Below are 15,983 nucleotides of genomic sequence, written 5' to 3'. Positions count from 1 at the left end.
ACCAATATATGTAATTTAGCCTCTCCTCATTGGTATGTATGGGGTTTGGGAAAGACCGATACATTTCAAATGGAAATCAGTGACTATCTTCAGCAAAAGTTTGGGATGAGGCCTAAGAGTTACCTTAGTCTCATGGAAAAAATCATAGAGGGACTCAGACGAGAGCCTGTATTTACTCAGTTTTTCTGGTTGATATAATTGCTACTAAAATTCTGTTTCCTGTATAAATGTAGCAAAGAGCAAGTTGACATGCTCAAATGAGAATCTCTTTAAACCCACTAGGGCCACATTATGATCCTAGGGAGACAGCTCCCTACATGGGAAAGCCATATAAAAGACCATTTAGGAATCTAAGGGCTTGTCTATGTGAATTTGCACTCCATATGTTTTATGGAAATATGCTTATGAGTGTCAATATGATGTAACTGGAATATGCTTTATGCAAAAGGTCTCTCGTAAGGTATCAAAGATTATACCTACTGAATATATTCCTCCTATTTGTACGTATGTATCATTCTTGTATCTGAAGCTAAAAATATAAAGTATAACTCTGGGGTCCTATTGTAATTATGCAAAGTGTGGGCCATTGATGGTGGTTTAGAATCTTGATGGCTCCCATTGACTAGGACAATTGGTTGTAAATGGCTTTGTTTACTTGCAAACCTTCCTGTGTTCCTGTAAGCCATCCCAAGAAGAATGGAGGCTGGGGGGAGGGTCTCACAAGACATGTGACCATGTCACATGATGCTGAAATCCATCTTAAATCTGGTACTTTTCCATTTTGAAGGATAGGTGGGGACCCAGAGAGACAAAAGATTCCCACCTTGGGCCAAAGCTATAAAAGGGACTGGAACAGAACAAAGGTGGCTGCTAGTAATGAGAAATCCCTTAGCTACCACCTGAGCTGGAACTAACAAGGACTGTACCGGGGAAAGGATTGGGCCCAGAATAGTAAGAAGTTTAGTTTGTGAAAGAAGCTGATTGGAACATCTCTCAGGGTGAGATTTTACCTGTAAACAGTTTCTTAATGTATTAGGCTTACACTTACGTGTTTTTGCATTATTTTGCTTGGTGACCTACTTTGTTCTGTCATTACTTGAAACCACTTAAATCCTACTTTTTATTCTTAATAAAATCACTTTTATTTATTATTGAATCCAGAGTAAGTGATTAATACCTGGGGGAGCAAACAGCTGTGCTTATAGAGTGTTATAGAGGGCGGACAATTTATGAGTTTACCCTCTATAAGCTTTATACAAAGTAAAACGGATTTATTTGGAGTTTGGATCCCATTGGAAGCTGGGTGTCTGGGTGCTGAAGAAAGGTGATCTGCTGAACAGCTTTTGGTTAAAGTCTGCAGCTTTGGGGGCGTGGACCAGACCTGGGTCTGTGTTGCAGCAGACTAGCATGTCTGGCTCAACAAGGCAGGGTTCTGGAGTCCCAAGTTGGCAGGAAAGACGGGCTCAGAGGTAATTCCAGCACGTCAGGTGACAGTCCCAAGGTGGTCTCTGTGACTCAACCCGTCACAGTCTAAACTTCCACTTAAGTCGATGTAACTTATATTGCTCAGGGGTGTGAAAAAGCCACCACCCTGAGTGCACAAATTACATCGACTTAAAGCGGTAAGTGCTCTCCCACTGGCATAGCTGCCACCTCTTGGAGAGGAGGCATAATTATGCTGATGGGAAATCATGTTCCTGCCGGCATAGCGCAGTTTCACCAGATGTGCTACAGTGGCGCAGCTGCGCCAATGTAGCCTGTTAGTGTAGACTAGCCCTAATTAGTTGGGTGGGAGAAGATTGTGTATCCCTGGATTGGGGAAACAGTATGCCAATATAGTTGCTAAGCACACGTGAGCAGAACTAAGAGTTACTCCAGAATTCTTGAGTATTGGCAAGTAATCTCGGACAGCTGGGAATTTGGTAACCATAGGAGATAACTGACAATGCTTAGCCCATACTGAGAACCTCCTCCATTTGGCAGCAGAAGTTAGCCTAATGGAGTCTTTTCTACTTCGGATTCAAATGTTTTAAAATGTCCAGGAGTCAGTCATCCAGCCAACATTCAGACTGTGAGGCGTGGATGAAGGAAGTTGCCATCATTCTGGGAGATAAAGTCTGATGAAAGAGGTAAGCGTTCTGGAGGACAAGTGGACAATTTCGTGAGGTCTGTATACCAAAACTGACTTGGCCAAGCGCGTACTATATGGTGACTGTGGCAGAATCTTGTCTGACCTTCCTTAATGCTCTCAGGATTTGGGGGTGAGAGGGAAAGTGTAAGTCATCCCTAGAGACCATGGTATGAGGAGTGCCTCTCTTACGGATCCTGGGGATAGGCTTCACCTGGAGCAGAAGACGGGCCATTTCTTGTTCCTGTCTGTTGCAAAGAGGTCTGACTGTTGACCCCATTCTTGGAAGATGTCTCTTGTAATGAATTCCTTGGTAGTCAACTTGTGGACCATGGAGAAACATCTGCTTAGGCAGTCTGACAGGGCATTTTGAAGACCTGGGAGCTATACCGCTATAGCCAGACTCAAATGACAGATGCACCAGTTCCAGAACCAAACCGCCTCCTGAGACTGGGGTTGGAAGGGAACACCTCCTTATCTATTTACATAAAACAGTCATGTCTGTCATAAACAATTTGTGTTACCACTCCTTGGATCATTGGGAGGCAAGCAGCACAGGCTCGACTGATTGCTCTGAGCTCAGGCACATGAACGTGCATGGAAATGCAAGTCCATAGCCCCTGTACTGGATAATAGTCAAGATGGGCTCCTCACTCTAAGAGAGTTGCATGGGTCACCAGTATCTTATGGGGAGAATAGTACTCTCTTGCATACTTTATCTCCATCAACGTGCCTGACATTAGCCAAGAGTTAAGCGTGGCTACGGGTATCTGTTGATTCATCAAGCTGCCGTGCAATGTCTGCTGATGTTATCAGTGTGACTTATATTATCTGAAAGGGGAACTTTTGTGATTTCATTGACTGCATTTGCACCTAACATTACTCACACCATTTCTTTGCATGCTGATAAAATTAATATTTTTGCAACTGTATGCGTTTTTTTGGCCTTCGCTACAAGTTCAGCGGCGAAGTAGCTTACTTTCAATGGTTTATCAGAAACTGTTACATCATTTGCACTTGTTTTTCATTTTGATCCTTCAGATGCTCAAAAAAATATTTGCCCTTGTTGGCAAGGGATGGATGTTTGCTTGTAAGGTGTCATATTAACTTACTTGTCACCACTGCATGGTTTGAGAGATTCTCCCCACACAAAGACATTGTCGAAGAGAGCCAGATGATTCACCTGTAAACAAAAATCCAAATTGCAAATAACTCTCACAGTAGCATTAACTTACCAGTTCGACTTCATGGTCAGCTTCATCACTGAAAGTAGATATGGCGGTGCCAGAATCTCTTTTCTTAAAAAATGTGTCCATTTTTCGAGTCTTCAATTCAAAATTCACCACTGTAACTTAATGGATGATAAGAAAACACAGTTACCACGTGAACGGCAACATCATTGGAGTGTAGTTGTGTGACATCTGTCTTACACATGTACACCCGAAGAGCAACAGCACAAAAATGCAAATTAGTTAAGACACTAAAATAGAGAACAAACGGTTTTCTCATCAAAAGCAATTTTTCCCAAATTCCATAGCACACCTGTTCATGTCTGATGGCCTGTGCTCCGGCACACTGGTCTAAAGGATGCCTGTTTGGTAGGTATGGTGAGTAAGGTACAGGTTCAGCCAGCCCTGCGTGCATCAAAGGTGGTCTGGCATGCTGCATGATGAACATGCAGGAAACCATATGTCCTAAGAGACTCAGGCAAGTTCTCACCAAAATGTGTGGTTGATAAGGGTGGTTCAGGATTCTAACCTGCCCCGGGGCAGAAACTCTGGCTCTATTCTCTGTGTTGGAGTCAACAATTTTTCTTTGTTCATTTCTTAGGCCCAGTGCAAGAAAAAAGATGGAGAATTTGATTAATAGACTTCTTCATCTGCTGAGGTGACTTTCCACAGATCAGCCACTCGAGTACACTATTTCCTGTTTTTTAAGATAAGCTGCAACCACCACAAGTCATTTGATGAAAACTCTTGATGTTGTCAACAGTTTGAAAGACAGAACTCAGTATGTCCTCAGGTACTTCATGGGACAGAAACATAGACACAAGCATCTTGTAGATCAAGAGCTACAAACCAGTCCTGTAGATCTAATAATAGAAGTCTGGATACAAAAAAGGGTTTACCATTCTGAATTTGAAGCTGTGAATGAAAGCTATTAGTCTCCTCAAATCCAGGATGGAGCACAACCTTCGCCACCCATTTGGAATTAGGAAATGGTTTTTATTCCAACTATTTCCTCTGTATTGAAGCCAAACTTCCTCTATTACCCCTAGAGAGAAAAAGGTCTCCACTTCATAAAGCAACAGTGTCATGACAGAGATCCCCGAACGGGGAAGGTATGGAACTGAAAATAAGATTCCACACAGACTCTCTCTAGAAGCAAATGGTTTGATATTATGAGGTTTCATGCTTCCCAAAAGAAATAGAAGAGGTGCCCAAGCAGAGAGGAGAAGGGGTAAAGATCCTATAGACTCGAAATACTGTAACTTGACGGGTTGAGTGGCCAGGATAGAAGTTGAAAGTCTTCTTTTTCAAAATACGGTCTCTTCCATGAAGGCTTCATGGGCCTTTTGTAGTATAAGGCAGTGGGTGAGGTTCTTTGTATAGAATAGAATGTATTTTCCCTGTTTCTTTCTGGGAGTTGGGGTGGATAATCCTAGTGAACACAGAATAGCCCAGAAGTCCATCAACAAGAGATCCCACCGAGCCCACCTGTTCTGCCAGCATGGGCCCCATTTTACCTGTCTTGCTGAGCCAGGCTCTTAAGCCTCCTTTGGCACAAACACAGGCAGGGCCACACCCTGCTGCAGAAAGACACAGACACTGAGATCAGCTCTGGGAAGACTTAGCTTAAGGGACTTGCCCCAGTACTCAGGTGCCATCTCCCTTGGAGTGCAGACCCAAAGGTATACTGTCTTGTGCTGCACGGAAAAATCTGCACTGCGCAAGCTCATAAAAATTCACCCTCTTCCTCGATGTGAAGAGAGAGATGCACAGTTTCTTGCCCCTACCCAGATATAAATTGCACAAATTGGGTAATAATATAAACAAAACAAATTGATTAACTATAAAAGGCAGATCTTAAGTGATAAGAGATAGCAAACAGAACAAAGCAGATTACTACGCAAATAAAACAAAACACAAACTAAGTTTGATTCACTAAAGAAACAGGTTTCAAAATGTAATTTCTCACCCAAAATGTTGAATTAGGCAGGATGCAGATTTTCTGTAGCTCAGAATTCCAGTTATTTCTTCTTACAGACTGGACTCCTGTCTTAGTCTGGACTCATCCCTGCCTTTCCCTTCAGGTTAGTTTTTGTCCCTTCAGGTTCTTTCGGTAGTCCTTTTCTTGGGTAAGCAATGGAGGAGAGTCCCGTTTGCCTTCCTCCACACCCTTAAGTAAGATTTACATAAAGCAGGAATCCTTTGTTTCCCAAACTTGACCCCCGCTCTCTCCTTTTAGTGGAAAGTTACAAGAAGTCCAAGATAATGTTTAGTATCAGGTGACAAGACCACCTGACCTAGTAGTATCACAGTTACGTCCCAGGACGCCTCCCAGGAAGGAGAGAGATTAGTAGCTCCATAGTCTTCTTGTTTTTTCCTAATGGCCCATCAAATCTGATGGCCTGTCGTCTGGTGGGTGTCTGCCCAATACAGACCCAGTTGTAATTGTTACACAGTCCATAATCCTAACTTTAGATACAGAAATTATATATGCATACAAATTGGATAATCACATTCAGGAAATCATAACCTTTTCAATATCATCTTACATGACCCATTTACATAAAATATATCTTAGTTATGTCATATCCATATCATAAGCATATTTCCATAAAGAATATGGAGTGTAACATCACAGCAGCGGGGGGATCACTGGCTCATCAGGTGCTGATGGGGAGACAGCAGCTGGTATGGAGTGTTCCTCCCTGGGAGGATATTCTTCATCTGAAGATTAACCAGTCTGATGGGAAGTTGCTTGATCACCTGTCACTCCCCAAGAGGGAGGCAGGATGAATCCTGGACAGGGTGAAAAGCCTCTCTTGCATGATGAAATATCCCCACAGGTTCCAGTAGGGCCATGATAGCATATTGTATGCCTAGGGACCTGAAGGTCAACGTGGGGAAACACTACAAGGTGCAACTATCCCTAGAAATCTTACCATGAGGTCTATAGGAGGCTCTCGATTCTCATCTGATTCAAAGGGCTCATCAGCATGGGATCTGAAGTGATAGGCAGGGGATCCCTCCATGGCGTTAGAGTCACATGAAGAGAAAGAACACGTTATGGAGGTGCTGCCTTCACATCTGCCCCAGGATTCACTGTTGTATGAGCCTTTATTAGTGATGCAGATGATCTCAGTACTGATGAAGCTGAAGTTGGTGCCACTACTGAAGTTTTCAGCACCGTGGATAGTAACAGATTTTATTTCTGTTGTACTACAAAGGACTCCTGGTACCATGTATTACTGCAGCACCAAGAAATGCAATGTGGGGGTAGATTCTGCCAGAGTTGCCAGTGCCAAGTGAACTGTGCTGAGGAGCTTGGTTCCGGTACCATAGACTCAGTACTGGGGATTGTAGTACCACTGCCTGATACACCAGACTTTCAGCACTACCTTGTCCTGAGGGCTTCAGAAGTACTCAATTTAGGCTGTGGCTCTAAAGAGACTCAAGATTTATGAGGTGATTTTGGTCCTTTCTTGCACCATTCAGCAAAGGTTGATCTGTCCCTGTATTTCCCAGAATGCTGCTCTTTCTACCTCATTCCACTCAAACTTAGAGGAGTTTTACTCTGTCCTACAAGAATCAGACAGACGACCCTTAGCCATAGAGAGAGTTGGGAGATGGAGATGCTGCTGAGATGAAGCTCATGTCAGGGCACTTCTGGACTCAGAACCCCCAGACCAGCAAGGTCTTTCTTGCCTGAATCTGAGGCAGGCCACATAGCCGTATCCAAAAGAAACAACTTGAGGCAACCTTCTGTGGATTTGTCTTTTCTGAGAAGGACTTATGTAGGTTACATCTATTGGGGATGTGCCCCTCCCTTAGATAAAGGAATCTACTGTGTCCATTGCTGAACAGCATACCCATTTCATAGGGGGGGGGGCAGTTCTTGAACTCAGGAGACTTAGGTTTCATCATGATCTAGTTCCAGCACAAGGGGAAAATTTTTCACAAAAAAACCCAATAGTTTTATCCTGCCAATGGGCACAAAGAAAAACTAGTCTAACTATACTAAGCCTGTTGCTCTCCAAATGAATAAATAACTACAAAAATATTTGCTGTGTTGAAATGTAGACATTGCTGGTGTTCCATCTCATAGCCACAGGTGGTAAGGAGGAACTAAGGGTGGTTGGGACCACTCTGGCCGTGGTACAGACCACAAGGACACTTAGGGCACAAGCACGGCCCCAACAGAGATCTCTGGCCAAAAGATTCTGATCTTGAGCACACACATCCCAGGAGTGGAACACATATAGAAAATCACTTGATATAGTGGCCTTTCTTTCTAATTGCTGTCACAATGGATTAGATAACTTGCAGCCTTGGCTTGAAATCCCCTGTGCCTTATTTCTCACAGGGAGATTAATTATTTGAACATGCCCCATTTTTCTTCCCAAGGAAGTCTCACCCATCTACCTTAACCAAGAGAAATTTTGCTAGACAAGGCTAGACTGGATCTGGTGGCATTTTGAGGTGGTGTGCTGAGCACTTAAAGCTTACATTTCTTGGACCAAACCCTTTAAGCAACTCCAGGTCCCTGTTTTCACTGTTCAAGTGGGAGAAGGAATCCAGAGAGGTAATTTCCTGCTGGATTCATGCCTGCATACCACAATCCTACTCCCTCACAAACTTCCCCTCCAGAGAAACTCAGAGCTCTTTTTACCACTGAGAACAGTAACCATGTCCTGTGCAGAGCATAGAGAGGCATCTACGGATTAGCTCTGCTGGGCCAATGTCTGACCACAGCTTCTGGAGATGTTAACAACTGAATCTATTTATGTGGCCTTTGATGAGTTCTCAGAGGAGTTCTTACATGGCAGCCTCAAGGTTGCTGCCCTTAAGAGGAAGTCTACTCAACCCAATGGGCTCCAACGAATCTCCCCTCTTGCTCTCAGTCTGCTCACCCTCCCAAATCTGGTCACTTCACCTTATAGTCTCCCTAACTATTCTTTCCCACTATGGGTATAGTCCCTGTAATCACACCCATACAGCCACATCACAGAAAAACAAGACTTCTTGTACATTGTTAATTGTTTGTGATGCAACCCCACTAGTATGTGCAGGACACCCAGTAGAGGCACAGGGCTCAGGCAAAGGGACTAGACCAGGGGTCGGCAACCTTTCAGAAGTGGTCTGCTGAGTCTTCATTTGTTCACTCTAATTTAAGGTTTCGCGTGCCAGTAATACATTTTAACATTTTTAGAAGGTCTCTTTCTATAAGTCTATAATATATAACTAAACTATTGTTGTATGTAAAGTAAATAAGGTTTTTAAAATGTTTAAGAAACTTCATTTAAAATTAAATTAAAATGCAGAGCCCCCCGGACCGGTGGCCAGGACCCAGGCAGTGTGAGTGCCACTGAAAATCAGCTCGTGTGCCGCCTTTGGCACCCATGCCATAGGTTGCCTACCCCTGGACTAGACAGTCAGGGTAGCACTGACTAACAACAATTTTTTTTCCAGCTCTAGAAGTTCTGAGAGGGAGAAATCTGCCTGCACACAGAGGAACTGTGGAGGAACTGGGCCCAAAAGTCCTATCACTTCCCTGACTGAGGACTCACCCCAGTTTTCCACCAGTATGAACATCACTTCAATGCTTTTCCATGAAGTAAGTTATTATATCCACTCCCTTCCTCCTGCTTTTGGCTGTGAGCTGCTAATAATGGATGGACACCACCCCTCCAGGGGCTCTGGTAAGCCCATGTGTTGGGATTTTTGAAAAATGATTTAGGAACACAAGTCCCATTGAAAAGTCAGTGATAAATTTGTGAAAAGTCCCACCTGTAGACTATGATCCAGTCCTGTCCATGTTGTCTGAGGTGTTACTGGTTACTTGTTCTGCACCTGGTTCTCCATTCTTTGAAAGTTCTATACCTCAGGCAGTATTGATGTTGTTCAACACTAACGAATCCTACATTTTGTAAATTCACAAGGATGCTTGTCAGGTTCAGTGGAGAGATACTGTCCTATATTGCACTTACCAGTGTACTGATCTATGCAGAGGTTCTCAAACTATGGTGTATGGCAAAGCATCTATCATTCTTTAAAGTAGTGATGACAGTGTCTGCCACATGTCACCCAGTCCAGGCCACTTAGGAATTCCAGGGAGTTATTTTTTTTTTAAATAAACCAGTTAAACTAAACTGAAAAAACCCAACCCCAAACCAACCACATTCCTTTTGTGACTTGTGTGTCTGCTTCCTTGTCAGTTTTTTCTCTGCTGTAAACACAAGCATGTTAGCAGATGACACTAATACCAGAGAAGTAGCAAACATATGAAAGGACTGAACCAAATTGCAAAGTGACCTCTAGAGTTTAGCACAGTAGTTTAGGGCAGTAGGGAGTGCAGACAATGAATGGAAATTCCATACTACTAAAATGTGCAGTCCGGTGCAGAAAGGAAACAGATACAAAATGCACTAATGTAACCAAACAGCCTAACACACTGCATTAAAGCAAATTTATTTTCATCTACTTTCTTTAATAGTACCCTTACTTTTCCATGGGCACTTAGTGACTTCAAGGAAGGGAACCCTGAACCCTCAGAGTTGAGAGTAAAATGTCCGAGATGCTCTCTCTCAACAGGCATTCCACTATATGATGATGTTTGAAAGCCACTCAATTTACATCTTCCCAAGAGCACAGTTGACAGAGTGAGTGACAAAGGGTACTTTTGCCATAGATTGTGTGTTATGTATTAGTTGTGACATGCCCACCATTGCTGTTCCCTTACTAGGCTCCCACATGTAATAGCTGATCCATCTGATATTTTTGGATTTAGCCAGCATGCAATTTCCACCTCAGAAACATTATGCAGATGGAATCAGGCAACCAGTCTCCATGGCCTATTTGAACTTTTTGCTTGCCTAAATCCCACTCACTTGCTGATAGAATTGCAGGGATGTATGGAAGCTGTATTTTAAAATTGCCCTGGGAATAAATTTCAAGTCCTGCATGGAAGTGGTCAGTCCAGCCACCAAAATAATTTTTATCAGCCAGATCTGATGTGCATTTCCTGTTAAATACATCTTGCATAATTAAGATTTCAGGCTTTAGGAATCTCCAGATTTCCTTTTGGTGTCACATGTGGGTGCTTGAGGGACAAGCAAAATAAATGCTTAAAAGCAAATAACACACAGAGACACTGTGATTGTTCACTCACAAAACAGCATTTTTCACATGGTTAGAGTCCTAGGTCATAAGAAATGTCACTTGAGAAGAATGCAGAGAGGAAAGAATGTAAAATGCTAGCAGTATGTCTGATGGAACCTGGCTTTAGGAATGACTTCTCCGAAAGGAGAAAGGGCTTTAATAATAAGCAAGTGTATCAGATTTCTGAAAACACTGTCTTAAGGTCCATAGAGCAGCTGGCAGTGATATGAATTCTGTGACCTGCCTCTGAACCCTTCAAACTCATTTCCTGTCAAGCATCAGACCCAAGAGGACAAGCAAAAAGCTGTTAAATTATTTTCTAGAACAGTCTGAGATTAGAATTCCAGTAATGTCTTGAATTCCATTTCAGTTGTCCTAAACTGGCCACTTCCAGTTCCTAAGATTGTTGTGCGTATGGCAGTGCTCTCCTCCTTTGGGGGGAAGAAGCAGAGAGCGGGGGTGGAAGGAAGGAGGAAAATAGGTTGCAGCTTTTCAGAGAGTGAAGAGAAGAGTCAGATACAAGATTATTGAAATAAATTATACAGACTTTTAGTAGATTAAACTGTCAGTGAAAGATTCATTTTGTCCTTAAGAGTGGAGGTAAACTTGATTGTAGTTTATTGAGTGAATGCCTCTGATCTCTTCCTATGTCTGTGTGCTCCAAGATCAAGTGGAGGCTGGTGACATCTGAAAGTGGATAGGCAAAACCAACACACCAATAGAGTCATTTACGGCAACAGAGAAAGACCTTTTTCTGCCTCAAATCCGCCTAGGGTGGGCAAGTCTCCTCTCTCTACCCCCATGATCTGCCACTGCCAAGACCCTCATAAGAAGTGATGGAGAAAGTTCAGAAAAGTACTCAACATTTTACATGCTTATCCGAAGTTGATGTGAGTCATGTAAGAGTTAAATTGGGATGGAAATTCTGCAAGACCTGACTCTCATGAGATAGCAGGAAATTCCCCTTTAGGTTTTTCCAATTTCCAGCCAAAACTTGATCTGAGTAATTCAGAACCATCCCAAAAAGCTAATTTAAGTTTTATTATAGAAACTTGTTTTTCCTGCCCTGGTTCACCCACAGGGCCCAAGTTCACAAAAGTAGAGACAGAACCAAGCCTCTCATCTGAAACCCCTTTCCCTCTGAATGTTTGGACTTGGGGCCAGATTGTGCAGTGCTGGATCATCTTTACAGACAGGTGAACCACGAAGCCAGGAACTCCCTTTCTTCTCCAATTTAAGAAACCTTAAGGGAATCTTTCAAGGATTTCACTCTTTGCCTTTTTGTCAGCTCTCCTGTCAGCAACACAGACAGAGGGCTGCAAAATGGTTACTGTGAGGTCTAGCATAACAAAACGGGATGATGAAATGTGGTGTTGCTGCCTTTCAAAGCTAAAGAGCACTAGGGATACGAAGGCAAATTCAATAATGGTTAATGTATTTTTTCAGTAACTATCTTCTATTTCATCTATAATTGTTTCTAACTGGTTTTATTTTCATAAGCATATTACAACAGTTGAGCTAGATACATAGCAGATTGTTAATATTAAAACGTAAGTCTACTGATAAAGGAAAATGTTAAAGTAAACAAGAGGAGAAAACTTGCAGCAAATGAATCAAAACATTCTCTTTCAATGGGGATGAAAAGGTGCATAAATCATTACAGACACATGCTTGTGATTTTGCTTTTCTTTCTTTTTATTATTCTCTCTATTACCCAGCTGTTTAAATTAGCCTCAGTGACTGATTCAAATTCCAATAAAGCACTACTCCAGCAGGTGTATAAACTGAACAAATTCTATCATCAACAAAACCTTAAAGATGAAGATGCTGCCAAGCATGAAGTCTATTTCCTCTAATCACCTCATCTGACATTTCAGTTACACCCCCCACCCAACTTCTAGTCATTGGCTTGTGACCCAAAGTCACAGTCCACAATGGCCACCATCTGATCCTTTGTATCAGAAACTGACTGGAGAACGTTTCAGTGGGATTAGGCATATTTTCCAAGTCAAATTAATGGAAGTTCCTGGTAACACAAGAATGAATTAACAAACTAATGTTTTCTTGTGACTCTTTGAACTGGCCATTACAGCTGCTGGCTGAGCAGAGACTGACCCACAGCCAACCCAAAAATACCAGGCTAAACTACGAACAAATAGGAAAAATACCACCCCTTGAGTTTGACCTTTGGGCCCATCCAGACAAGCAATAACTTAATGAGAGAATCACCTTTCTAGTGAAAGAACAGAGCCAAACTGTACTTTGAAATCACTATGCCCTGGGGACTGTCACCCGGATCTTTTGTGGAAAGGCTGCTGGACCTGTTGGAGTAAAAAAGATGTTAAACAACATATATGAAACAGGAGTGGGGTTTCCAGTTTCCTTTTTTGAAAGTAAACAGAATGCCTTATTTAGGAGGAGAGATGTGACTTCTAATTGTACACACAACAAATAGAATAAAGAGAACAAGGTGAACACATTTGCTTTTCTTACATAGTCATTAATATTGAAGTCCAAACAGGAAACAATCCTGTATTCATGGTATTTATTATAGCTCCTATGAGATGGGCCTGACCTTTTCAAAAGTTTGGATCTGGATCCAAACTTTGCAGCTGCCTCCTTTTGACAATGGACCAAATTTGAAGCCCTACATCTGAATGCTCCTGAACTTTGAAATAATTTGGGTCTAAATCTGGATCCAAAGTTTGCAGCTTGGGTGTATTTTGAACATTCATTGTAAGTGGCTTAAAGAGAAAGCTACAAATGTGATTGCTATTCCTGCTGAAAAAGATCTTTATAAGCAGATGTCTCCCTTTACGATTTACTCCTCTCAGCATTATTGTAATTAATGCATACAGGATGGTTATAAATCCTTATCTCTCTGAGGTACTTTTAGCACACCAAGTATGTATTCTCTAGGTGCTAAACATAGCGAAGTAAGAGAGGCATACAATCTCTAACAAAAATGAGCTCTGCTTTCACTTATCTGAGGTTCAGCTGCTCATACTTGGGTTAGGGTGTCTAGGTGTCCAGTTTTTAACTGGAACGCCCGGTCGAAAATGGACCCTGGCAGCTCTGGTCAGCACCTCCGACCGGGCTGTTAAAAGTCCGGTCGGCAGTGCTGCAGGGCTAAGGCAAACTAGTCCCTACCTGTCCTGTCTCCATGCTGTGCCCTGGAAGTGGCCAGCAGACCTGCTCCTAGGCAGGGGGGCAAGGGGACTCAGCACCCTGCCCCCGCCCCGAGCACTGGCTCCGCACTCCTATTGGCTGCCTTAGCCCCGCTGTGCCGCTGACCAGGAGCTGCCTGAGGTAAGCCCATGCCCCTACCCTGAGCCCCCGAAACCCAGAGCCCCCTCCTGTACCCCAAGCCCCTCATTCCCAGCCCCAACCCAGAGCCTGCACCCCCAGCTGGGGCCCCCATCCCCCTGCCCTCCAACCCCCTACCCCAGCCCAGAGTCCCCCTCCCACACCCTGAACTCCTCATCCCCAGCCCCAACCCAGAGCCCGTGTTCCAACCCCCTGCCTCAACCCACAGCCCCCTCCCACACTCTGAATCCCTCAGCCCCATGTCCCAGCCTGGAGCCCCTCCTGCACCCCAAACCCCTCATCCCCAGCCCCACCCCAGAGCTCGCACCCCTAGCCGGAGCCTTCACCCATTCTCCCTGTCCCAGCCCGTAGACTCCTCCCCACACCCTGAACCCCTCATTTCTGGCCCCACCCCAGAGCCCACACCCACAATTAGAGCCCTCACCCCCTCCTGCACCCCACCCTCTGCCCCATCCCAGTGAAAGTGAGTGAGGGTGGGGGAGAGCAAGCCACTGAGGGAGGGGGAATGCAGTGAGCGGGGGAGGGAGGCTCGCGAATGGGTGGTGGGGGCTAGAACCACGGGGGGGGGGAACTGAGTCCTTCCCCCAGATACAACTTATTTTGAAATCAGAGTGTGTTAATATTGAATATTAACAGTTGCAGAAAGCCACTATCGTCTCCCTTTATTTTATTTAAAACAAAACCAAAAAGCAAAAAACACCCCCCCACAAAACTACACATTGATTGAAGTAGTCTTGAAACTATTGAAAATGGTTATTTGAGCTTTCCTTAGAATTATTATAGCAGTGGGAGACTGCACCCTTTAGCACTAACAATTTTTAGTGAAATACTTTGAAGAACTATTGTGCACACAGTAACTGGATTATCCTCACAACACACCCATGATGTAGGGTATGGTAAGTATCATTATTCCCACTTTGCAGATGCAGATTTTCAAATGATGGGCATCTCAAAGTTTTCGGATGTGCAGCTTGAGACTAAAGTTCTAATTTGCAGAGGGGCTGAGCATCTGCAGACACCAATGACTTCAAATTGAAGTTGTGGGGCTCCCCACCTCTAAAAAGTTAGGCCTTAGCTGTCTCCTGTTGGGTAACCTAATAGGGAGGGACCCAGATCTAGTGGGCACGCATTTTAAAATGTTGGCCTAAGTTATTTGTTCAAAGTCATACAGGGAGTGGTGGCAGTCAAGGATTAGAATTCAGGAGTTCCTGGCTCCCTGTTCTGTATGTACCATTGTACTCAGAGTGGGTGCACACAGGTTCTGATGCAAGAACCAAGCAGATTGGTTTGGGTGATTTGCCTTTAAACAAAAGATAAGGAAGAAATGGTTGCACCAAAGAGTTCCCTGAAAGTTGGAAGGGGCAATAAATTTGAGCAGTCAAGGAGATGACAAAGCTAATGAAGATGTAGTAGCAGCAACAGGGACCCCCAGAGAAGAGGAGCTTACTTAGAGCAGAGGTCCCAAAACTGTGGGGTGCACCCCCCAAGGGGTTGTGGAGGAACATTCAGTGGGGGCACAGCAGGGCCAGGGCCAGTCCTCATTGAGTGCTACCCATCCCTGCTCTGCTCCAGCCCCAGCCTCGGCCCCTGACAGCAGCTCTGCCAAGGCTTCCACCCCCAGCCTCGGCCCCATTCCTGGCACCAGCCCTGACATCCTCCTTATCCCATTCCCTCTCCCCACTCCGAGCCATGGCCCCACTCTGGCTCCTGGGGTGGGGCGTGACCATGAAAAATTTGGGGACCAGTGGCTTAGAGGGTTTTGCCTGTGCACCTTGGACGTCAGTACAGAGGCACTACGATGGGCCTTCTCAGGTTTGTGGCCCTTACATGTAGGAGCTGAGATGAGTCATGTAGCTGATGATATGTCTGTCTTTTGCCCAATGCCGAAGATGGCAACTTTGGCAGTCTGGGCTCATTGGAGCAGTGCTCTTTCTGCTCATCACACATTGATGCCAGTGTAGAGGCTGATGATTGGGGCCTCTTTGAGCTGCTGGGCCATATCCACTGAGTGGAATCATGGCTCACCAGGGCACTGACAGAGCAACTGCCAGTTGTCTGAGGCATTGGCATAGCTCCCTTCTCAGAGTCTGCCGAGGCTTGCATTGACTTCTCTAACAGAGAAAGCGTCAGCCTTGCCTTCCCCC

At 44.2% G+C, this 15,983-nt stretch overlaps 1 long non-coding RNA gene across 1 annotated transcript in view; it reads right to left on the bottom strand.

Moving 5' to 3' along the window:
• LOC123368938 overlaps positions 1-15,983 on the bottom strand; it is a 102,160-nt gene that overhangs the window by 69,240 nt on the left and 16,937 nt on the right. Inside the window, exon 2 of the long non-coding RNA XR_006578936.1 lies at positions 3,364-3,479. This is a non-coding gene — a long non-coding RNA (uncharacterized LOC123368938). The remainder of the gene's footprint in view (positions 1-3,363; positions 3,480-15,983) is intronic.

Source organism: Mauremys mutica, chromosome 4, assembly GCF_020497125.1.
Source record: "Mauremys mutica isolate MM-2020 ecotype Southern chromosome 4, ASM2049712v1, whole genome shotgun sequence".
In the NCBI taxonomy this organism is placed as follows: Eukaryota; Metazoa; Chordata; order Testudines; family Geoemydidae; genus Mauremys; species Mauremys mutica.
The sequence above is the reverse complement of the archived record's forward strand: the minus strand, read 5'-3'. Positions and strand labels throughout refer to the sequence as shown.